At 47.4% G+C, this 23,735-nt stretch overlaps 1 long non-coding RNA gene across 2 annotated transcripts; it reads left to right on the top strand.

Annotated features, from left to right (window-relative positions):
- Window positions 1-611: 611 nt before the first annotated feature.
- Window positions 612-23,381, top strand: LOC135749289 (uncharacterized). 2 transcript variants are annotated; one of them, XR_010532334.1, is made up of 4 exons: window positions 612-765; window positions 10,713-10,786; window positions 11,581-11,665; window positions 23,247-23,381. It is a non-coding gene; the product is annotated as an uncharacterized lncRNA (long non-coding RNA). The 2 variants fall into 2 exon arrangements; XR_012336219.1 differs by lacking the exon at window positions 10,713-10,786.
- Window positions 23,382-23,735: the final 354 nt, after the last annotated feature.

The following is a 23,735-nucleotide window of genomic DNA, read 5'->3' as shown; positions in this document are numbered from 1 at the left end:
CGACCGTTCATTGCTGAAATGCCTTGAGCTGCAGCTTCAGGGCTCGTGAAACACACAAACCCGAACCCTCGGCTGCGGCTGCCGTTCCTCACCACCTGAGAACAGAAACATTCAATACATGTGCTGTATTTTATCTACTTTAAATTTCAATTACATTATTACTCATAGGAAGTGTTACATTTCTCCTATTAGTCTTTAAAAAAAGCATCATACCTCAGCATTAGTGATGGTCCCAAACGTGGAGAAGACTCTATGAAGCTCCTGATCTGTCCAGCTGTAGGGCAGATTGTTCACTTAGAGAGGAACTCAACAAACACATGTCAAGTTAATCTACTCGGACACATTTCATGTACACTGAAGATCTGATCACATATTTTCACCAAAAAAATCTTTTAGCACCAGCTCCCACTGCTTTCTTTAAAAGTTTATTTGGAAAGACATACATGATGAACTGTTGGAAAGTGTTTTGATTAAATGTTTCACTCACATCAGTTATAGTATTAGTTTTACCCCTAAAGGGTTAATTGTCTTCTCTGTAATTTTTCAGTGAGGTCTGTTTTTATTTCTGTCAGAGCAGATGAGCAAATGTTCTTGCCTTTTTAGGATGTAAATCCAGCATCTATACCATATATAGAAAACCTCCACACCTCCTTAGACTCCTATATAAGCTGACTGTTGACAAGAATCTTGAAGAATCATCTTTTACATCTTGGTTATTTCTGAAGACGGTGTGGAAGAGCCACAGGTGACAACAATACAATACAGGTAAGAGGTGTTGTCACAAGCCAGGGGCTGGCTGCTAGTGTTTAAGCCACGCCCCTTCTAAACTTCCACCTCGAGGAGGTCCCCAAAACCAACCCAATGACCAGACAACAACGAGTACAGGTAAGTATAAAAATATTCTTTATTTGTTTAAATAGTTAAAATATACGGGGGCTTGGGGAAAAGGGGAATTAAAAACTAAAATCAGGATCTGCCCTCCAGGGGGCCACGGCCGAATGAATGCCAGAGGGAAGGGGGGGGGTTTGCGTCGGGGAACTGGCTCCCGCCTCTGGTTCCCTCTGCCCGTGGCGCGCTCCTCTTCCTTCCTGGAGGCAGAATAAATCACAATGAGTGTTGGTATGGACTTTTCCTGTCAGTGTACCTTTATTTAGCGCACGGCGGTTCGCCGCCTCTTTCCCACAGCTCCTTGCTCGTTGACTCACTCTCCTTCCCTATTCTCTCTCTCTCCACAGACTCCAGCTGGGACACGAGGACACAGTGAATCGGTTTCGAGGGTTTCTCTCACCTCCGCGCTGGGTACAACTCCCGGGTAGGTATGGCTCTCTTCACAGCTCAGTATCTCGGCACTCACTCTGACTCTCTTTCTCTCCACAGACGGCTGCTGGGATACAGGGGCACAGTGAATCGATTTCAAGACTTTCTCTCACCTCTGTGCTGGTTACAGCTTCTGGGTAGGTATGGCTCTCTCTCCACAGCTCAATATCTCAGTGTTCACGCTGGCTCTCTTTCTCTCCACAGACGACTGCTGGGATACAGGGATACAGTGAATCGATTTCAAGGCTTTCTCTCACCTCTGCGCTGATTACAGCTTCTGGGTACGTATGGCTCTCTCCACAGCTCAATATCTCAGTGTTCACGCTGGCTCTCTTTCTCCTCACAGACGACTGCTGGGATACAGGGATACAGTGAATCGATTTCAAGGCCTTCTCTCACCTCTGCGCTGGTTACAGCTCCTGGGTAGGTATGGCTCTCTCCACAGCTCAATATCTCAGTGTTCACGCTGGCTCTCTTTCTCTCCACAGACGACTGCTGGGACACGGAGACACAGTAAATCGATTCCAAGGTTTTCTCTCACCTCTACGCTGATTACAGCTTCTGGGTAGGTATGGCTCTCTCCACAGCACAATATCTCAGTGTTCACGCTGGCTCTCTTTCTCTCCACAGACGACTGCTGGGATACAGGGATACAGTGAATCGATTTCAAGGCTTTCTCTCACCTCTGCGCTGGTTACAGCTCCTGGGTAGGTATGGCTCTCTCCACAGCTCAATATCTCAGTGTTCACGCTGGCTCTCACGACTCACTCACTTCCCTGTTAATCAGCAGACAAAACAGGTTATACGGTAGCTTACAGGGTGGCGGGCTTACGCTGGCTGGCTATGCAATGCGTCGATTGAACAGTGGTTTGTAATGGGACGCCGGGGACCAAGACCCTCTCGGTGAACTCGTTGGTTGACAGAGGGGCGAGAACGTCACGCCGGCACACCGGGTCGAGCGCTGCCCTTTCCTCGAGACCCGTTGGTCGATCGAAAACTGGACCGGGGCGCCCTTTCGTCGAGACCTCGGGCCGGCGGATCTCTTTCGCCTCTACTCTGTGATGATGAAAAAGACACAAGTAAGGTAACAATAGTAGATGTGATACTCACACACACCGCCAATCGCACAGTGCTTCGCCGCCACTCGGTGATACTGTTAGACTGAAAACACTATACAGCATAATCGTACAGGTATTCTATAGCGCCGTTTTTCCTCTTCGTCGTCCCGGGACGAGTGACTGAAGGCGGGGTTACGTCAGACAAGACACAGCACTCTCACTGCAATACACAGCATTACACAGCACCACTTCAAGTGAAAATTTCTACATCCAAAGACTCACCCACCACGCTCAGTGCACACAATAGACACCCGTCCTCTTCCACTTCGCTCTGGGCGAGAATAGGGAGATGGTAGACGGCCTAGTATTTGTTTGTTGTCGTCACTGTAGCTGCTTCCACATGAGAACCCTTCAGCTCACCCACCACGCTGGTACAGGGGTAGGGCCACTCAGTCTCTAATTTCTGTCTTTCTTTGTCCTAGGTTGACTTCACGCTGTAATAACTCCAGATGCATAGACAGGGCGTTTTCCAGCCACCAACACCACTTTTCCACAGGTGTATACTCACAACAGTAAGTTTTCCTCTTCCTCCGTTTCTCTCATCCAACGTCAGTATCCGTCTAGTATGCCACCTATAAGGTCATCGATATCCTCATTAGCATCGATCTACGATCCAAACGAGAGAGAGAGAGAGCAATACAGCGATCCAAATAGCGGATCCGGCGAGCCCAACTCGGCGCTACGATACACATCAACACACAGCGGATAACATCAGCCAAGACTGTGGTTTAAGTTGTTCTTAAATACTCTCCTGGTGTTACTCTCGTCCAATCACCCGGCGCTCCTGTTAATAACTCCCAGCTGTGTGTAATTTGGCTGCTTATAGCGTTCGCGACGCTACCGGATGTCCGGTGTTTTCTCTTACCGGTCCGGGCGGAAACATCCGGGCGGAACCAAACCTTCCCAATTTTTGGTTCCGCCTAAAAGATCGTCACTCCTGTGACAGTGTTTTTTCTGCTTTATCTGACATTGAATAGTTGAAGAGCGGGTTCATTGTGTAACCACTTATTGTCACAGGCCACCAGTGTTTGGAATAACGCCGTTTAAAAGAACGGCGTTACGTAACGACGTTCATTTTTCAGTAACGGGCTAATCTAATTAATTACTTTTCCCACCGTTACAACGCCGTTAACGTTACCGGACGTTAAATGCGGTGCGTTACTATGCACTGACTTAACCTGTGTGATCCAAACGCAACCCTGGGTCACACAGCTAGTGAGGAGGTAGGTTAATAACGAGATAAGCGATTATGATTGGCTAAGGCAGAGTAATGTGTTTCATGGTAGCCAATCAGAGCCAGTGTTGTTATACACATGCCAGCGCACGCGCCTGCGGCGACACACACACACAGGGCGAATTCCAATCGAAAGTGATGATCACTATGCCCTATTCCCTTCGAAGATCAAATCTCTTGATGTATAAACTCTAGATAAAGTTGCACAATGTTGTCTGATAGTGTGGCTAATTAAAATACACTTGGTGATAAAATACAGCGTCTTTTTCTGTTTATTTGGATTTTACATCCCCTTCGCGAAGTGCCCTTCAAGGGCGCACAAACGGCATTTGGAATTTACCCACACACACGCAACAGCTAAACAGAGATTCGCGGCAGCAGAAGAGATGGCGAGTCAGGAGGAGCAATCCGATGAAAAGTTGGCATTTTCAAGGTGGAGATATAAGCACTACTTCAAATTCATTGTGGTCAAAGCAAGAACGTGCATGTAATGTGTACATTATGTCCGGGAGCGAAGACTTTGTTGACATCCGTTGTAAGCAACTCTAACAATATGATTCATTAAATTAAACTGTTTACTTTTTTAATGAAGAAAACGAAATACAGCAGCCTATGTTTTCCAGACTATTTATCTCAGTTTGATTTATTTAATTTGCTACAGTTATTGCAAACACACTTTATATTATTTAACTGTTTACTTTTGAAGAAAATACCTGAAGTACAGAATGTCTACCAGACCAGTTGTCTGACATTGGGAGTTTGATTCATTTAATTAAGAATACGACTACAGAGCAAACACACTTTTTGTTGTTTAAAAGTTAACTTTTTGTGAACAAAACACTTGGAAGTACAGGTTGTTTACTTGACCAGTTGTCTCAGGTTGAGAGAGTTTTATTTCATTTAGTTTGCTGAAGTTAAATGCACTTTATATGGTGTAACTGTTTACTTTTCTTACAAAGATAATACTTGAAGTGTAGGATAAAACTCTTGCTGTCTGTTGACGTGCAATAAATATGGAAAGTTATGTATGAACACCTGTCTGTTCTACTCATTTCAACTGACATGTGAAAACTGCTAAAAAAATACAAATTCTTTGACATATAGCAACTTTTTTTAACCGTAACGCAAATAGTTACTTTCCCTGGTAACGAGTTACTTTTATTATAGAGTAATTCAGTTACTAACTCAGTTACTTTTTGGAACAAGTAGTGAGTAACTATAACTAATTACTTTTTTTAAGTAACGTTCCCAACACTGCAGGCCACAGGTGGGCCCAAACAGTTTACGTAACTATTAAATGATAAATGCCTATTCTTAAACTAAAAATAAAATATGGTTGTTGACAAATTATATATGGTTGTAGTTTTGTATGGTGTGTAGTTTTGCAAAAATTGAGACTCTAGAGAGACTAATATTGTAAAATATGATGGGTCCACAGGTGGGCCTAGGTTATTATAATTAAAAACAATTAAAGCTCCCATAACACAACCTGTTTCAGCATATCTGATGTTAACCTGGAGTAGCCTACCTTAAGAGTAGTATTACATCCTTAATATCTTCGAAGAGTCTTTAGTTTTATCAGATTTATAAAAAACATATAATATATACTTATATACTTATAATATATATAATATGCCTAACACACCTATTTCCAACATAACACAGAAGTCTTACTTACCGCTTGCAACTCATGACCCGGTTGAGACTATTCAATAAAATCCAGCGTTAAACAAACACACACATAAAACTCCGCTGCTACCCCGGATTTCTTCTCCTTACATCCAAAAAACGTCTCGGTTACGTATGTAACCCTCGTTCCCTGAAGGAAGAGAACGGAGATGTCACGTCGTGACCGACGAATTGGGAACTCGCTTAGAGAGACCAATCTGCTTCGTAAACTACTAAAACGCCAATGAACTTGGCATTGAGGTATTTGCATAATGCTAGCGCCGCCCCGCCCCGCCAGGTGCGTATATAAGCCGCAGGTGCAAATATGGAAATTAGCTTCGTTTCGCTGAGAAAGCCGGAAAGTGAGACCGGCCGATAAACAGCAGGGAGCAGCCCTGTGGTGACGGGACATAACAAAGAGCTGGTCTGAGGTCCTGAGGCTTTGCGTGCGAGCCACGTAGACGAGACGGCTGGGAACTGAAGCCAAGCACCCAGGAACCGTACGAGGAGAATTAACGACACTACCGAAGTACCCGCGGTGGGGCAGCGAAGCGAGACAGGTGAGACTGCCGGTGCGTCTGCTGTGACAGCATAAACACCTACAGTATGTGTGTGTGTGACACTGACCTGAGCCCGCTGAGGGTGACGGTCGTCTCCTGCGCGGAGAGCGCAGACTCCGGAAAAACACCCGCTAGCGATAGAGGAGAGGTAGGCGAGCAGGTGTGTGCCCGCTCACGGCTCTCTCGATCCTCCGGAGACCTGGAGAGGAAAGAGGAATGCACTCTTATGTGTGGTTAAGTGGGTACCGGCTGGACAGCCGGTGGAACATATGCAAACCAAGGTACCAACCATATGGGCGGGACGGTTCGGGTGGAAAGGGGTTAATATCTCCAACTCTACCGTTTCCTGCCGCTCGAGCTGGCACGGCCGCCATCTCCGGGACGACTCCGCCTCGGAGGGAAAAGAAATGGGCACCCCTCTGATGCTGCAGACGTGACGGGACCAGAAGGAGGTCCAATGGATTCGGCAGAAATCGTAGAACACGACTCTACAGTCTCCACCGGAGCCTCAACCGGCTGAGGATGAGAAGGCCGGTAGGTGGAGGACCTCCGTCCTACTCAGCGAAGTGATGCGAAGAGCGTCCTGCGAGCGCTTGACAGCCGCACCATGGCAGCGTCAGCACTGCAAAGACGTGGACGTCGTTCCCGTAGAAACGACAGACCTCTCCGCAATCCAAGAGGGTTATGCTCTCCACGAACGCAGCCTCGGAATGCTCGATGCCCAAGCACGAAGACAGCGCTCGTGACCGTCACTGGAATCCCTGTACTTCTCGCATCCAAGATCGCACGGAGGAAAAGCTATCCTGAAAAGGACGCTGATCTCCGAATATACGAGAGAGTGGCTGTCTTTAAAAAGACACAAAGCTCTCACGTATCACTCTTTAGGGAAATCACTCTTTAGGTGCTCAGCTGATGATGCGCACAGAGAGAGGCAACGCACACACTAAACTCAAAACAAAAAAGATGCAGAGCAGTGGAATTCTGCGAGCGTCCGCTGTGTTAGTACTGCTAGTCAATCAACTTCAGCAACCGTTCCCAGAAGAGCAAGTAGCTTCTCAGTAGCAGATAATGCCGGCTTTCGAAGCGAAAAAGCAAATTTCCATATTTGCACCAGCGGCTTATATACGCACCTGGCGGGGCGGCGCTAGCATTATGCAAATATCTCAATGGCAAGTTCATTGGCGTTTTAGTAGTTTACGAAGCAGATTGGTCTCTCTAAGCGAGTTCCCAATTCGTCGGTCACAACGTGACGTCGTAGTGACCGACTGAAAGGGAACACACTTCTTTCGTACCATTGTAAAGTCTTGATATAAAACAAAACTGTCACATGAAGTGATGCCTGTGACTTCTAGCATCCTCGGTTCTCGCTTTCCCACTGATTGACATGTGGGCGTGGTTTTCCGGGGGAAGGGTCCATAAAAAGAATACATATGGCTTACCCTGATACATCAGCTGCTCCCTTATTCGGAAAAAAACTTTCAGAAACTTGTACAAACCCTGGCGAAGTCCATGCGGCACAGATATACTCTGAAACATGTTTAGCATGAGGAAATCAACTCTTAAACTGCGTTAATAAGTCTGAATGCATGAAATATCATTGAACCGCCCCTTTAAACTATTAAAACATGACTCATGACATCTTTAACCAAACCAATGACTCTCAGGTAGGGCTGCACGATTAATCGTATTTTTATCATGATAACGATATGTGCGCCCCACGGTTAGTTAAAGAAAATCGTCGCGATGAATCAGTAAAGACCAAGCACAAAGCAGATGGTCTAGAATCAAGCAATGTGTTTGCTTGATATGGGTGGAGTCAGAGTATACGGAGTGGATAAGGAGTATAAGGAGTTATTTTTGCTATTTCTGCTGATTTCTTTTGCAAAATCTATGCAGAATTTTGCGGAATGATTTTAAATGTTTTAAAAAGAGAATGGGAGCTGTGAATATTACAAAACAATAAAATATTTTATAATATATAACATATACAGTCTTGTTCAAAATAATAGCAGTACAATGTGACTAACCAGAATAATCAAGGTTTTTAGTATATTTTTTATTGCTACGTGGCAAACAAGTTACCAGTAGGCAGTGTTGGGAACGTTACTTAAAAAAAGTAATTAGTTATAGTTACTAATTACTTCTCACAAATAGTAACTGAGTTAGTAACTGCGTTACATTATTATAAAAGTAATTAATTACCAGGAAAAGTAATTACTGCGTTACTTAAAAAAAAATTAATATTTCAAATAACTTGAATGCCCCTTACAAAATTAAATATGTTAAATGACTAAAATGGATACTAAAGAGAAATCACTAATTTTGTGGCAGCATGTGACGATGTGAGGTGCTTTATTAGATCAGAATTACTTGCCACAGACGTGGAGAGACTTTTTCTTCATGGGCATAAGTTGCACATTACACAAACATTCTTGCCTTTCACCTCAACAATGGAAAAGTAGTACTTTATACTTCGTGTTTGCGATCGCTACCTTTGAGCTTGTTGTACTTGCCATCGCCCTGTCGCCGGTGTTTTCGGAGTGATTGATGTGCGATGACCGGGCTGCATGTCAGTGCTTTGAGATGGGGCACAGTCAGCAGCAGCACCGCTGCTCGTTGAGAAGACAAAACGACGCGTATTTTCATGTCAGTCTACAAAAGTCTCCAACCATGCCAGAAAAGATAGCTAGATTTGTCCTATAAAGTCGCTAAAGTGATAGAAAGTTGCTAAATCTAGCGACAAAGTGACCAAGTTGCTCAGACTTTTTAACACTGCTGCTCGCTTCTCGGACTTGGACTGCGCGGGTGGGCGGGCCTTTTTGTGAACTCTGCCTCTGGTTGGCTACCGATGGAAATTAAGCCAATCATCATCCGTCACAACACACACAAGAGAAAAACAGGTTTGGCTGAGAGAGTGAGCATACGCGGCTGAAAATCACTACAGTAAGATCAATTTTAGTAACGCGCAGCATTTTAATATCAGTAACGATAACGGCGTTATAACGGGGGAAACAGTAATTTATTTGATTACTCGTTACTGAAAAAAATAACGCAGTTACTAACGCCAATTACTTATAACGCCGTTATTCCCATCACTGCCAGTAGGTTCAGTAGATTCTCAGAAAACAAACAAGACCCAGCATTCATGATATGCACGCTCTTAAGGCTGTGCAATTGGGCAATTAGTTGAAAGGGGTGTGTTCAAAAAAATAGCAGTGTCTACCTTTGACTGTACAAACTCAAAACTATTTTGTACAAACATTTTTTTTCTGGGATTTAGCAATCCTGTGAATCACTAAACTAAAGCCCTATTCGGACGGGATTAGTTTTACAGGGGGACCTCTGAGAAAATCGTGCTTCTCAGAGGTCCTCTGTGTTTTTAATCCCGTCCGAATCGGCCATGTCTGTGTTTTTCTCTGAGGACCTCCGTAAGAATTCCAGAGCAATTTACCTACTGTTTTTCGCCGAACTCAGAGGTCCTCTGAGAAATGTAATCCCGTCCGGATGCAATGTCTGTGTTTGCCCGCAATATCTTTTGAAAACGCGGTTCATTTCGTGTTTTGGCCAACGTAATCTGCCGTAAGGTCTAACTAATGCGCGTATATTGTATTTCCTGAGTCCCATTCATTCAGATATGGATGTTTTTACGCATTCGGCAAAATAAAATAATTAAATCAAGACGAGCTGAATATCAAACACTGTTAAGACTGGCCACTGTAATATCATTAACGTTATAAGAAACTCCGTTCAAAGTTCTTCATCTCCGGAATGGTAATGTTAATTAATAAAGATAATAAATTGTTATTAATCATTGTTTCTTCATTTCTTTGGGTTTATTATAAGCAGACAGTTATATAAAACACGTAGGCTAACGTTACTTTAGTAGGATTTGTATATTTTATTTTGATTTGTTAAAATTAAATTAATAAATTACATGTTCTGTCATAATTTTACATTTAAAGCAAAATACTAAACATTACAGACACGCATATCCAGAGCATGTGCTCTTCTGCAACGCCCAAATGCATGAAACGGACACTCCCATCTCTGGAATAGCCTGCATCATTTTAATCCCGTCCGAATCGGTACATAAAAACACAGACGTACTGGGGGACACGTTGAAACTCAAACGTTGTTTGGAAAACTAATCCCGTCCGAATAGTGCTTAATATTTAGTTGTATGACCACAGTTTTTTAAAACTGCTTGACATCTGTGTGGCATGGAGTCAACCAACTTGTGGCACCTCTCAGCTGTTATTCCACTCCATGATTCTTTAACAACATTCCACAATTCATTCACATTTCTTGGTTTTGCTTCAGAAACAGCATTTTTGATATCACCCCACAAGTTCTCAATTGGATTAAGGTCTGGAGATTGGGCTGGCCACTCCATAACATTAATTTTGTTGGTTTGGAACCAAGACTTTGCCCGTTTACTAGTGTGTTTTGGGTCATTGTCTTGTTGAAACAACCATTTCAAGGGCATGTCCTCTTCAGCATAGGGCAACATGACCTCTTCAAGTATTTTAACATATGCAAACTGATCCATGATCCCTGGTATGCGATAAATAGGCCCAACACCATAGTAGGAGAAACATGCCCATATCATGCTCCATGCTTCACTGTCTTCATTGTGTACTGTGGCTTGAATTCAGAGTTTGGGGGTCGTCTCACAAACTCCCTGTGGCCCTTGGACCCAAAAAGAACAATTTTACTCTCATCAGTCCACAAAATGTTCCTCCATTTCTCTTTAGGCCAGTTGATGTGTTCTTTGGCAAATTGTAACCACTTCTGCACATGCCTTTTTTTTAACAGAGGGACTTTGCAGGGGATTCTTGAAAATAGATTAGCTTCACACAGACGTCTTCTAACTGTCACAGTACTTACAGGTAACTCCAGACTGTCTTTGATCATCTTGGAGGTGATCATTGGCTGAGCCTTTGCCATTCTGGTTATTCTTCTATCCATTTTGATGGTTGTCTTCCATTTTCTTCCAGGTCTCTCTGGTTTTGCTCTCAATTTTAAGGCATTGGAGATCATTTTAGCTGAACAGCCTATCATTTTTTGCACCTCTTTATAGGTTTTCCCCTCTCCAATCAACTTTTTAATCAAAGTACGCTGTTCTTCTGAACAATTTCTTGAACGACCCATTTTCCTCAGCTTTCAAATGCATGTTCAACAAGTGTTGGCTTCATCCTTAAATAGGGGCCACCTGATTCACACCTGTTTCTTCACAAAATTGATGACCTCAGTGATTGAATGCCACACTGCTATTTTTTTGAACACACCCCTTTCAACTAATTCAACTAATTGCCCAATTGCACAGCCTTAAGAGCGTGCATATCATGAATGCTGGGTCTCGTTTGTTTTCTGAGAATCTACTGAACCTACTGGTAACTTGTTTGCCACGTAGCAATAAAAAATATACTAAAAACCTTGATTATTCTGGTTAGTCACATTGTACTGCTATTATTTTGAACAAGACTGTATAGCTGTTTCAATGAACCCTTTTTCTGCTGATGCTATGCTCCCGGCTCGCCCACCACTCAGCTCTGCGATGGGGCCGCTACTTTCCAAGATTCAAAACTCACACTGCACGTTAAGTATGGAGATCTGGATAAATCTGTATTTCCGTGTAATGATTCGTTATACTCACAGTTCCTCTCTTCCTTTGTCACTCTAGCTCTCCCGTTAGCTGATTTTCCTCCTGGATAGCTCTAAACCCACTCGCTGGCATCCAATGGTGGTGTATACACATCTATGGACAGGTGAGTCTATAGGAAGTGCAATACCTTTGTTGAGGGGGTGAGACTACAAACACCCCTTTTCTCTGTCAAATAGGCACCAAATTCTAAATTTATGTTACATTTCGACTACAAATATGACACACTTTCAACAAAGATCAATGTTTCTACGGGTGAAATGCTCCTTTAATGAGCTGATCCCTGCGTTAAATGGCAGTACTGTGGTTTGATTTTTATTATTCCTTTATGACATCACAAGGAAAGCCAAATTTCAATTACATATTTTTTCACATGCTTGCAGGGAATGGTTTACCAAAACTGAGTTACTGGGTTGTTTTTTAACACATATGCTAGGTTGATAGAAGCACTGGAGACCCAATTATAGCACTTATACATGGAAAGTCAGATTTTCATTAAATGTGATTTAGTTTAACTACTAAGGCCTAGTCCTGGCTAAAACGAGGCAAAATTTGGGCTGTCAGTGATAATTTATTAGACGTTTAACCATAGCGCAAAAATAAATGAAATAAAATATTAATCCAAGCACATTGTAATTGTCACCACCAGGGGCTGGCTATGTTAGACTAAAGCCACGCCCCTTCTCAACTTCCACCTCGAGGAGGTCCCCAAAGCCAACCCAATGACCAGACAAACACGGAACCAGGTAAGTAAAATATAAAACAAGCTTTATTGAATTTAAATACTTAAAAGAACTGGGGAGATGGGGAAAGGGAGATCTTAAAACTAATGGGCCTCTAAATCTTCCCTCCAGGGAGGCTGCAGTCACGGGCAGACAGGGGCAAAAGCAACAGGGGTGCAGACCACCGTAGGCCGGGAAGAAGGGGAAGCGTCAGGCTCCAGCCTGGTCCCTGCTATTCGTGGCGCCCTCCGTCTTCCTTCCTGGAGGCAGAACTAAATCAGTGTGGCTGGTAAGGAGATTTTTCCTGCTGTCTGCGTACCTTCTTCTATTTGACAGGGGGTCCTCGCCCCGCGTGTCTTCACGTCTCTCCATCGTGCGTTCACCCTCGTTCCCCTTTCTCTCCACAGGTAGCCGCTAGGACACAAAACACTGTTACTGGGACCTAGAGTACTTCTCACCGGCTCTGCTGATTACAGCTCTCTGGGTAGGTATCACTTTACACAGTCTGTTCTCCGTATGTTCACTCTCGTTCTCCTTTCTCTCCACAGGTGGCCGCTAGGACACCAAGGCACTGTTACTTTGATTTAGAGTACTTCTCACCGGCTCTGCTGTTTACAGCTCTCTGGGTAGGTATCACTTTACACAGTCTGTTCTCCGTATGTTCACTCTCGTTCTCCTTTCTCTCCACAGGTGGCCGCTAGGACACAAAGGCACTGTTACTTTGACTTAGAGTACTTCTCACCGGCTCTGCTGTTTACAGCTCGCTGGGTAGGTATCACTTTACACAGTCTGTTCTCCGTATATTCACTCTCGTTCTCCTTTCTCTCCACAGGTGGTCGCTAGGACACAAAGGCACTGTTACTTTGACTTAGAGTACTTCTCACCGGCTCTGCTGTTTACAGCTCTCTGGGTAGGTATCACTGTACACAGTCTGTTCTCCGTATGTTCACTCTCGTTCTCCTTTCTCTCCACAGGTGGCCGCTAGGATACAAAAGCACTGTTACTTTGACTTAGAGTACTTCTCACCGGCTCTGCTGTTTACAGCTCTCTGGGTAAGTATCACTTTACACAGTCTGTTCTCCGTATGTTCACTCTCGTTCTCCTTTCTCTCCACAGGTGGCCGCTAGGACACAAAAGCACTGTTACTTTGACTTAGAGTACTTCTCACCGACTCTGCTGTTTACCGCTCTCTGGGTAGGTATCACTTTATACAGTTTTCTGGGTAGGTATCACTTTACGTTCCGTAGGTCCAACAGAGGGGCGAAGATAACACACCGCCTCACCGGGTCGAGCGCTGCCCTATCCCCACTGCCTGTAGGGCGATAGAATCCTGGACAGGGGCGTCCCTTTGTAGGGACCACGGGGCGGCGGAATTCTTTCGCCTCGGACTCTGCGACAAGGACAGACACAGGTAAGTGGTTACTACAAATGATTCCAATATTGTACTCACAGTCGCTGTCAGCTCTCAATTCGCGTCACTTCAACTCCAAATGCACACTGCGTATAATAACTGTAAATTCTGAGGTCGTTAGCCTCTCCGTCTTCTGCCCAGTAGAAGAATGGATGATGCGGGGCTTCGTCTGACAAGACACACAGCAACCCACAGCAAATACACAGCACCACTCCAACGTGAAAAGTTTATTAATTACAAAGTCTCACTCACCACACTATACGTGTACACAACAAGGAAAATGCCCAGCGTCCTCCACTTCACTTGGGCTGAAAACAAGGGTGATGGAAAATACGACCTGAATAGCGTTTCGTTGCTGCGGCTGCTTGGGGGGACGCTTCCAACGGCTCACCCACCACGCTGCTTTAGGGGTAGGGCCGACCTCCTTCTCCTGGAGGTATCCAACGATTTCACAGGCTAATTTTTGCAAGTTGCTTCACGCCAGAATTTATACTCACAGCGGTTTGCTTTTGTTTACGTTGTAAACAAAAGTCGTTTTTCTTCCTGCTTTACTCCTTTAAAGATGCTGCTTTAAACCAAGGTTTCTTCTACCCATAGGATTTTTCCTTTCACTCCAGCAGGTCCACCGCGGATTACAACGAGAGAGAGAGAGAATTTAGACAGCCACCACGTCTATCAATGAGCACAGCTCCGTTTCTCAGCACACACAAAAAGCTCCCTCAACTGTGATTTAACTGCTCTTTAAGTACTCCTCAGCGTACTCCAGTTGTCCAATCACCCGGCGATCTTCTTAACTATACACAGCTGTGCTCGATCGGCTGATTACAGCCTTCGCGAAGCTGCCGGATGTCCGTTGTTTCCGTCTTCCGGTCTGGGTGGAAACATCCGGGCGGAACCAAACTTCCTCAACTTTTGGTTCCGCCCTAAAAAGATCGTCACCTTGTGACATCCTCCCCCGCCAATGCATTCTAGTCCCTGGAATGCCTTCGAGTCGTCCACTCACCGTAACGGGAAGGGGGTCGGCCTCGGTTCTCCCGTTGGGAGCGCCTCACAGGGGAGTCAGGTTCAGCTGGCTCGAGCACTACCTCTGGTTGTCTCTGAGCAGCCGGGGGTTCAGCTGACTCTGGTGCTGACCCTGGTTGTCTCTGGGCGGCCGGGGGCTCAGCTGGCTCGGGTGCTAGCTCTGGCTCTCCTGGGGCAGCCGGGGGTGGTGCCACCACGGGTAAGCCTGGTACCACAGCCCATCCTTCCATCCAGGGGGCCGCCGGTTCCGGCTCCATAACTACCTCTTTCGTGGCCTCGGGATAATTTGGGCAAGGGCGAATCATGTTTCGGTGTACCACACGTTCAGGGCCGGCCTTTCCTTCCGGCCGGATGGTATACACCGGCTGTCCCGGTCTCTGTTGCCTGCAGACTACGTACGGGGTGGTCTCCCAACGGTCACTCAACTTTCCTTTGCCTTGCCGCCGGTTGTCTCGTATCAAGACTCTCTCTCCTGGCAACAAGGGGGCGTCCCGGGCCGTCCGGTCGTACAACCGCTTGTTCTTTTCCCCTGTGGCCCGTATCTTCTGAGATACCTGTTCGTAGGCAAAGTGCAGCCGTTGGTGGTGGCGCCCCACCCATTCCGTCACACTCCCTTCCTCCTGCCGAGCTGCTACTCCCAAGACCAGGTCCGTGGGCATCCGCACATGTCTGCCGAACATCAGATAAGTGGGGGCATACCCCGTCGTACTATGGACGCTGTTATTATAGGCTTGTAAGAGGTTCGGTAGAGCACTCACCCAATCGCTCTGCTTCCGTTGGTCCAGGGTCCCTAGGAGCCCCAACAGGGTCTGATTAAACCTCTCACAGCAGCCGTTTCCTTGAGGGTGATATGACGTCGTATGGGTCTTAGTGCAGCCATACAGCTGGCATAATTCTCGGATCACCTTCGATTCGAAATTGGCCCCTTGATCTGAATGCAAGAACTCTGGACATCCAAACGTTTGGAAGACGTGCCGCCATAGAGCCGTTGCGGTGGTGTTTGCCGTCTGATCCAGGGTGGGAACTGCCCATGCGTATTTTGTGAACAGGTCAGTGATCACTAAGATGTTCGGATAGCGGTCCTGTGGCCGGCCCAGTGTCAGGAAATCCATCGCCATGATGTGGAGGGGGGCTTTGGCATGGATGGGCACCATCGGTGCTCGAGCCTCTCGTCGAGATTTGAACAACATACACCTGGGGCAAGCTTGTATCAAGCTACGTACTGATGCTTCCAGCCCCGGCCAGTAAAAGAACCTGCGCAGCAGAGATACTGTTCGTTCTTGTCCCTGGTGCCCCAGCTGATCATGGTAGGCGGACACCAAGGCTGCTGCTTGATTGGCGGGCACCACGATCTGGCGTACCTCCTCGCCCAGCTTCGGGTCACTAACCTTTTGGCAAAGCACCCCTTCTTGCAGTTCCAGCTTGTCCCACTGTCCCAGCAGTCTTCTTCCCGTCTCTGTCTGGGTCAGTCTCTCAGACGATGTTGGCCGTCGGCCCTGCTCCAACCACCTCTTCACCTGACACACATCCTGATCCTGGGCCTGTCTCGCTTTCCACCGACAGGGGTCCCAGCCCCAGCTCCCCGGCACCGCCTCCTGCTGGCCTCCTGGTGCTTCCACAGCCCCTATCAGATAGCCTTCCCTCTGGCTATCTTCTTCCTGGCTCCCCCGGCACCCGGGGTTGTCCACCTCTGGTAGTCGGGACAAGACATCCGCGTTCGTATGTTCTCGCCCAGGCCGATACTGCAGTTGGTAATCAAAATTTGCGAGCTGGGCCACCCAGCGCTGCTCCACAGCTCCCAACTTTGCTGTCTGTAAATGCACTAGAGGATTATTGTCCGTAATCACCGTTACCTTAGCACCCCAGAGGTAGTCTTTAAACTTCTCACTCAGGGCCCACTTCAGGGCCAGCAGTTCCAGTGTGAATGAGCTGTAGTTTGCATCGTTCCTCTCAGCTGGGTGGAGGCTTCGGCTTGCGAAGGCGATCACCCGTTCTGCTCCTTCTTGTCGTTGGGCCAAGACCGCTCCCAACCCCAGGTTGCTAGCGTCTGTATACAAGATAAATGGTTGAGTAAAGTCTGCATAGGCCAAGATAGGAGCCTGTAACAATTCCTGCTTCAGTCTCTGAAAGGCCGCCTCACAGGACTCATCCCAGTTAATAGGGGGTGACCCCCGTCCCCGGTTTCGCCCTGTACCGACCAGCAACTGGTTAAGCGGCTTAGCAATCTTTGAGAAATCTTTTATAAACCGTCTGTAATATCCCACAAACCCTAGAAATGATCGCACTTGCCTCACAGTTTTGGGTGCACTCCAATCCTTTACCGCAGAGACTTTCCCAGGGTTTACGGCCACCCCAGCAGCACTGACCACGTGGCCCAGGAACTGGACTTCTCGCCTCAACAGATGGCATTTATCGGGTTGCAACTTCAGCCCATATTTCTCCATCGCCTGGAAAACCTCTTCGAGGTGTCGGAGGTGGGAATCGAAATCTGGGGAGTACACAATCACATCATCTAAATATACCAAGACTGACTCCATTAACTGACCTCCAAGACAGCGCTGCATCAGGCGTTGGAACGTGGCTGGGGCGTTACAGAGCCCGAAGGGCATCCGTTCCCACTCGAATAATCCGAACGGGGTCGTGAAGGCGGTCTTCTCTCTATCGGCCTCGGCCACCGGCACCTGCCAATACCCACTGGCCAGATCCAGAGTGGAGTACCACGCAGACCGCGTGAGACTGGCCAGGGAGTCTTCAATCCGTGGTAGGGGAAAAGCGTCTTTTTTGGTCACCAGGTTGAGCTTACGATAGTCCACACAAAACCTCCAAGCTCCCGACTTTTTTTGTACAAGCACGATGGGGGCTGCCCATGGGCTACTGCTTTCCCGGACGATGCCCCGCCCCAGCATGCCCTGCAATAGTGAGCGTACCTCTGTATACAAGGTGGGTGGGATCGGCCGGTACCTCTCCCTACTTGGCCCCGCATCTCCAGTCGGGATATGATGTTCCACCACCTTAGTGCATCCGTAATCCTCCTCGTGTCTTGCAAACACATGTTGCCATTTCTGAAGGAGTGCTTGGAGTTTTTGTGTCTGCGTCTGTTCCAAATGTTCCCCTTGTAGGGACTCACCTGCCAGGTGCCTTGGCACGTCCCTCTCCCTGTTGTTCGAAGGGGCTTCCATCTGTGTCAGGGCCACCTCGATGACAGTGGGGCACACCTGACGGAAACTAACATCTCTCTCTTCCCTCACCTGATGGGGTGCGACCCCCGTTAGTCGGGCCAGCCGCTGGTGTCGGTGTAAGTGCACTGGATATGGGTGGTCATTTCAAACTTTTACAGGGACCCTCCCCCGGTGGACCGCCGCTAGGCCTCGTGCTACTTCCACTTGGGGGCAATCGGCATGGGGTTCAACCAGTACCCACTCCTCGGGGCCAACTCCTCGGGGGGGCACTCTCACCCACACCATGGCCTCACTCCTAGGAGGGATAGATAAAGCAAAGCGACACATCACTCTTCCTACCTCCTCCCGGTCTCTGCGGACCTGGGTCATCTGGACCCGACGACAGTCGGCGACTACTCGCTCCCATAGGGGCCTCTCGACAGGTGAGATCCTAGGGCCGGGCCTAGCCCGAAATAACTCCTCCCAACACTCGGAGAGAACGTTCATACCTAATAGGGCTCGATGGGCACCCAAACACCTGTCTTCCACAATGATCACCCCTTTTTGGGGAACTAACACCCCGTGAACTTCTAAGTCCGTCAGCCGGTAGCCAATGTAAGGGATCTCTAGGCCGTTGGCGCCCCGCAACGTCAGCCAGGGGGCCTCTACTCCTTGTGCTCTCTGCTTCCCGAATACTTCCTGCGAGAGACTTTCTGCAAACAATGTCACTTGAGAGCCCGTATCTACCAGGCACTGTACTATCTTGCCACATACCTTTACCTCCGCCATTGGGCTATGCCCAACCACCTGGTCCCTAGAATTGTCACTTCTTCCCGGGTCTTCTCGAGGGGTCCCGGCCACACGACCCACTGTGGCCGGTCGTCCTAAAAACCCCCTTCCGATACCCTGCGAGGCCCACACTGACGGCTATAATGCCCTGATTCTCCACAACGATTGCAGATTGGCCGCCCCTGGTCATCCCATTCGAAGCGGGGCCGATTAAAACGGTTCGGGCGTCCCGGTGGCTCTCGGCCCCTCTCAGAGTAGACTCGCTCTCGGGGTGCCGGCCTCGGTTCCTCTCGTGCCCTACCTTGGCGAAGTTCTCCCAGGAGGGTCTTGGATAGTTCCGACATCTGTTCTCGGACGTCTTTCAACAACTCTGCTTTCAGGGTTTGCTTCCAATCTGCACGTTCAGGCTGTGCTGTTGCATTTTCACTTACGGCTGCACATACAGGGGCTTCACTTACTTCGACCTCGTCGCCCTCTAAGGCCAGCGCCTCTTTCTTTAGATCGTCAAAGGTGAGCCCGGGGTCCCTCCGAAACTGGACCCTCAGACTCTGTCTCACGGGGCCCTCCTTCATCCCCAGGAGGAACTGGTCCCGTAACAAGGTCTCCCCGTCTCCTAGCCCATGGTCTCGTCGGGCCTGCAGTCGAGTGAACTGTTCTCACAGCCTGAGGGCAAAAGCTCTGATGGGTTGTCGGGGGCCTTGCTTACAATTAAAAAATTGTGAACGGAGGACAGCTACGGGGGTATGGTCACCATATTGCTCGGTAAGGAACTGGAACACAGTCTGGGCGGTGGCTCTAATTGCTTCGGGGGCGGCTTGTACCTCTCGCCGTGCTTCTCCCTCTAGGGAGTTTAACACAAACTGGAGCCGCTGGGCGGCGCTAAGGGCCTGTAAGTCGGCCAAGTACTCCAATTGGGCCTTCCATTCAGCCAGTCGTACCTCCGACTCTGCTCCTCCATATTTCTGGATCCATGGGCTTCCCATGATGATGGACGTGGCACGGGGTGGGGCTGCAGGCCCCGCGTTGTCAGTCATTGGGTGGCCTTGGTTACCCAACTCGAGGTGGGGCCCTGCCGACTACGCCAAAATCTGTCACCACCAGGGGCTGGCTATGTTAGACTAAAGCCACGCCCCTTCTCAACTTCCACCTCGAGGAGGTCCCCAAAGCCAACCCAATGACCAGACAAACACGGAACCAGGTAAGTAAAATATAAAACAAGCTTTATTGAATTTAAATACTTAAAAGAACTGGGGAGATGGGGAAAGGGAGATCTTAAAACTAATGGGCCTCTAAATCTTCCCTCCAGGGAGGCTGCAGTCACGGGCAGACAGGGGCAAAAGCAACAGGGGTGCAGACCACCGTAGGCCGGGAAGAAGGGGAAGCGTCAGACTCCGGCCTGGTCCCTGCTATTCGTGGCGCCCTCCGTCTTCCTTCCTGGAGGCAGAACTAAATCAGTGTGGCTGGTAAGGAGATTTTTCCTGCTGTCTGCGTACCTTCTTCTATTTGACAGGGGGTCCTCGCCCCGCGTGTCTTCACGTCTCTCCATCGTGCGTTCACCCTCGTTCCCCTTTCTCTCCACAGGTAGCCTCTAGGACACAAAACACTGTTACTGGGACCTAGAGTACTTCTCACCGGCTCTGCTGATTACAGCTCTCTGGGTAGGTATCACTTTACACAGTCTGTTCTCCGTATGTTCACTCTCGTTCTCCTTTCTCTCCACAGGTGGCCGCTAGGACACCAAGGCACTGTTACTTTGATTTAGAGTACTTCTCACCGGCTCTGCTGTTTACAGCTCTCTGGGTAGGTATCACTTTACACAGTCTGTTCTCCGTATGTTCACTCTCGTTCTCCTTTCTCTCCACAGGTGGCCGCTAGGACACAAAGGCACTGTTACTTTGACTTAGAGTACTTCTCACCGGCTCTGCTGTTTACAGCTCGCTGGGTAGGTATCACTTTACACAGTCTGTTCTCCGTATATTCACTCTCGTTCTCCTTTCTCTCCACAGGTGGCCGCTAGGACACAAAGGCACTGTTATTTTGACTTAGAGTACTTCTCACCGGCTCTGCTGTTTACAGCTCTCTGGGTAGGTATCACTTTACACAGTCTGTTCTCCGTATGTTCACTCTCGTTCTCCTTTCTCTCCACAGGTGGCCGCTAGGACACAAAGACACTGTTACTTTGACTTGGAGTACTTCTCACCGGCTCTGCTGTTTACAGCTCTCTGGGTAGGTATCACTTTACACAGTCTGTTCTCCGTATGTTCACTCTCGTTCTCCTTTCTCTCCACAGGTGGCCGCTAGGACACAAAAACACTGTTACTTTGACTTAGAGTACTTCTCACCGGCTCTGCTGTTTACAGCTCTCTGGGTAGGTATCACTGTACACAGTCTGTTCTCCGTATGTTCACTCTCGTTCTCCTTTCTCTCCACAGGTGGCCGCTAGGATACAAAAGCACTGTTACTTTGACTTAGAGTACTTCTCACCGGCTCTGCTGTTTACAGCTCTCTGGGTAAGTATCACTTTACAAAGTCTGTTCTCCGTATGTTCACTCTCGTTCTCCTTTCTCTCCACAGGTGGCCGCTAGGATACAAAAGCACTGTTACTTTGACTTAGAGTACTTCTCACCGACTCTGCTGTTTACCGCTCTCTGGGTAGGTATCACTTTATACAGTTTTCTGGGTAGGTATCACTTTACGTTCCGTAGGTCCAACAGAGGGGCGAAGATAACACACCGCCTCACCGGGTCAAGCGCTGCCCTATCCCCACTGCCTGTAGGGCGATAGAATCCTGGACAGGGGCGCCCCTTTGTAGGGACCGCGGGGCGGCGGAATTCTTTCGCCTCGGACTCTGCGACAAGGACAGACACAGGTAAGTGGTTACTACAAATGATTCCAATATTGTACTCACAGTCGCTGTCAGCTCTCAATCCGCGTCACTTCAACTCCAAATGCACACTGCGTATAATAACTGTAAATTCTGAGGTCGTTAGCCTCTCCGTCTTCTGCCCAGTAGAAGAATGGATGATGCGGGGCTTCATCTGACAAGACACACAGCAACCCACAGCAAATACACAGCACCACTCCAACGTGAAAAGTTTATTAATTACAAAGTCTCACTCACCACACTATACGTGTACACAACAAGGAAAATGCCCAGCGTCCTCCACTTCACTTGGGCTGAAAACAAGGGCGATGGAAAATACGACCTGAATAGCGTTTCGTTGCTGCGGCTGCTTGGGGGGACGCTTCCAACGGCTCACCCACCACCCTGCTTTAGGGGTAGGGCCGACCTCCTTCTCCTGGAGGTATCCAACGATTTCACAGGCTAATTTTTGCAAGTTGCTTCACGCCAGAATTTATACTCACAGCGGTTTGCTTTTGTTTACGTTGTAAACAAAAGTCGGTTTTCTTCCTGCTTTACTCCTTTAAAGATGCTGCTTTAAACCAAGGTTTCTTCTACCCATAGGATTTTTCCTTTCACTCCAGCAGGTCCACCGCGGATTACAACGAGAGAGAGAGAGAATTTAGACAGCCACCACGTCTATCAATGAGCACAGCTCCGTTTCTCAGCACACACAAAAAGCTCCCTCAACTGTGATTTAACTGCTCTTTAAGTACTCCTCAGCGTACTCCAGTTGTCCAATCACCCGGCGATCTTCTTAACTATACACAGCTGTGCTCGATCGGCTGATTACAGCCTTCGCGAAGCTGCCGGATGTCCGGTGTTTCCGTCTTCCGGTCTGGGTGGAAACATCCGGGCGGAACCAAACTTCCTCAACTTTTGGTTCCGCCCTAAAAAGATCGTCACCTTGTGACATAATCACTATTTACTTTGCTAATGGAATATCACTCATCTCGCAAGTTATTTTGGCAAGTACAACATGTGTCAAATTTAAGTTCATTTTGGCTAAATGTTGGTTACTCATAGCCGGACTATATTGTGTCTGTAGTTAACCTAGATAGTAAATGACGCTATTGCTTGCTGGGTATTACTTACATAAACCTTAGTGCAGCCTTAATTACAGGACTTTAGGAGTTTGAACGTTTAAAAAATATATAGGTGTAAATTCTTATGTGCTGTTGACGTGAGAAAATTCAAGGGTAAAAGCACTCTTGAGGAAACTGCAAATATACACAGAAAGTACTTATATAGATATATTCTAAATTTACACTTAGGCTACAGTACACTCAACTTCCTATTTCATTGTGCAAGTGAAACAAGTGTCAAGTTGGTCCACTTTCCATCTGAAAATCCTTCAGCACGGTCATCATGCAAGTCACAGACGGCTCTCAATCAAACTTCACACAATGGACCCCTGAGAGTAAGACAAGTGGTGCCATTTTTGGGATATGCATGATACTTGGCATCCCAGGAAATTTGGCAGTAGTGGTGATTATATTGACATGCTTCAAAAAGAATGCTAAATCATATGCTTGCTCACAATGCCACTCTGGATCAATAATCAATTGAATGGCTGGAATCTTAGAAAATCTGCCTGCAGGCTCTTTATCGTCATACTCTACGTAAGTGTTGTTTCCAACCTTCTGACGGTCACGCTGATGAGTGTTCAACATTATCTGCAGGTTCTGTATACTCACCATTGGGCCAAGCCGGGCAGAAGAGGAGAAAAGGCTCTACTGGTCAGTCTGTGGACAATATCCCTTGTCATTTCTGGACCGTATTCGTTAATGTATGATGCTGGAGAAAAAGGATGTGAGATTAGCATTTTATCCGGAGCTGAGAGGTTATTTGTTTTGTGTTTTGAGACTGTTTTATGCTTCATTGTTCCATTCTTCACAATGCTAATATTTTACTTCATAAGAAAGCTAACCAAAAGGCATTCTTGAGTAACACAGTCTCACCCCATGGCGTCAATATTTGACGACACTTGACCATGCGTCAATATGTTGACGCGGAGGGTATACCTTTCGCATCATTTTTTGACGAATTGGGGACTTCAATACTATTAAGTCCGTTGCATTCTCTTTCCTATTTTCTTACCATTTTCGCGTCGGTTTAGGGTTAGATTACGCAAAATTAAACAGTGTACGCGAAATTAAACAGTTGTCACC

This window comes from Paramisgurnus dabryanus, chromosome 2 (genome assembly GCF_030506205.2).
Source record: "Paramisgurnus dabryanus chromosome 2, PD_genome_1.1, whole genome shotgun sequence".
Lineage (NCBI taxonomy): Eukaryota > Metazoa > Chordata > Actinopteri > Cypriniformes > Cobitidae > Paramisgurnus > Paramisgurnus dabryanus.
The sequence above is the reverse complement of the archived record's forward strand: the minus strand, read 5'-3'. Positions and strand labels throughout refer to the sequence as shown.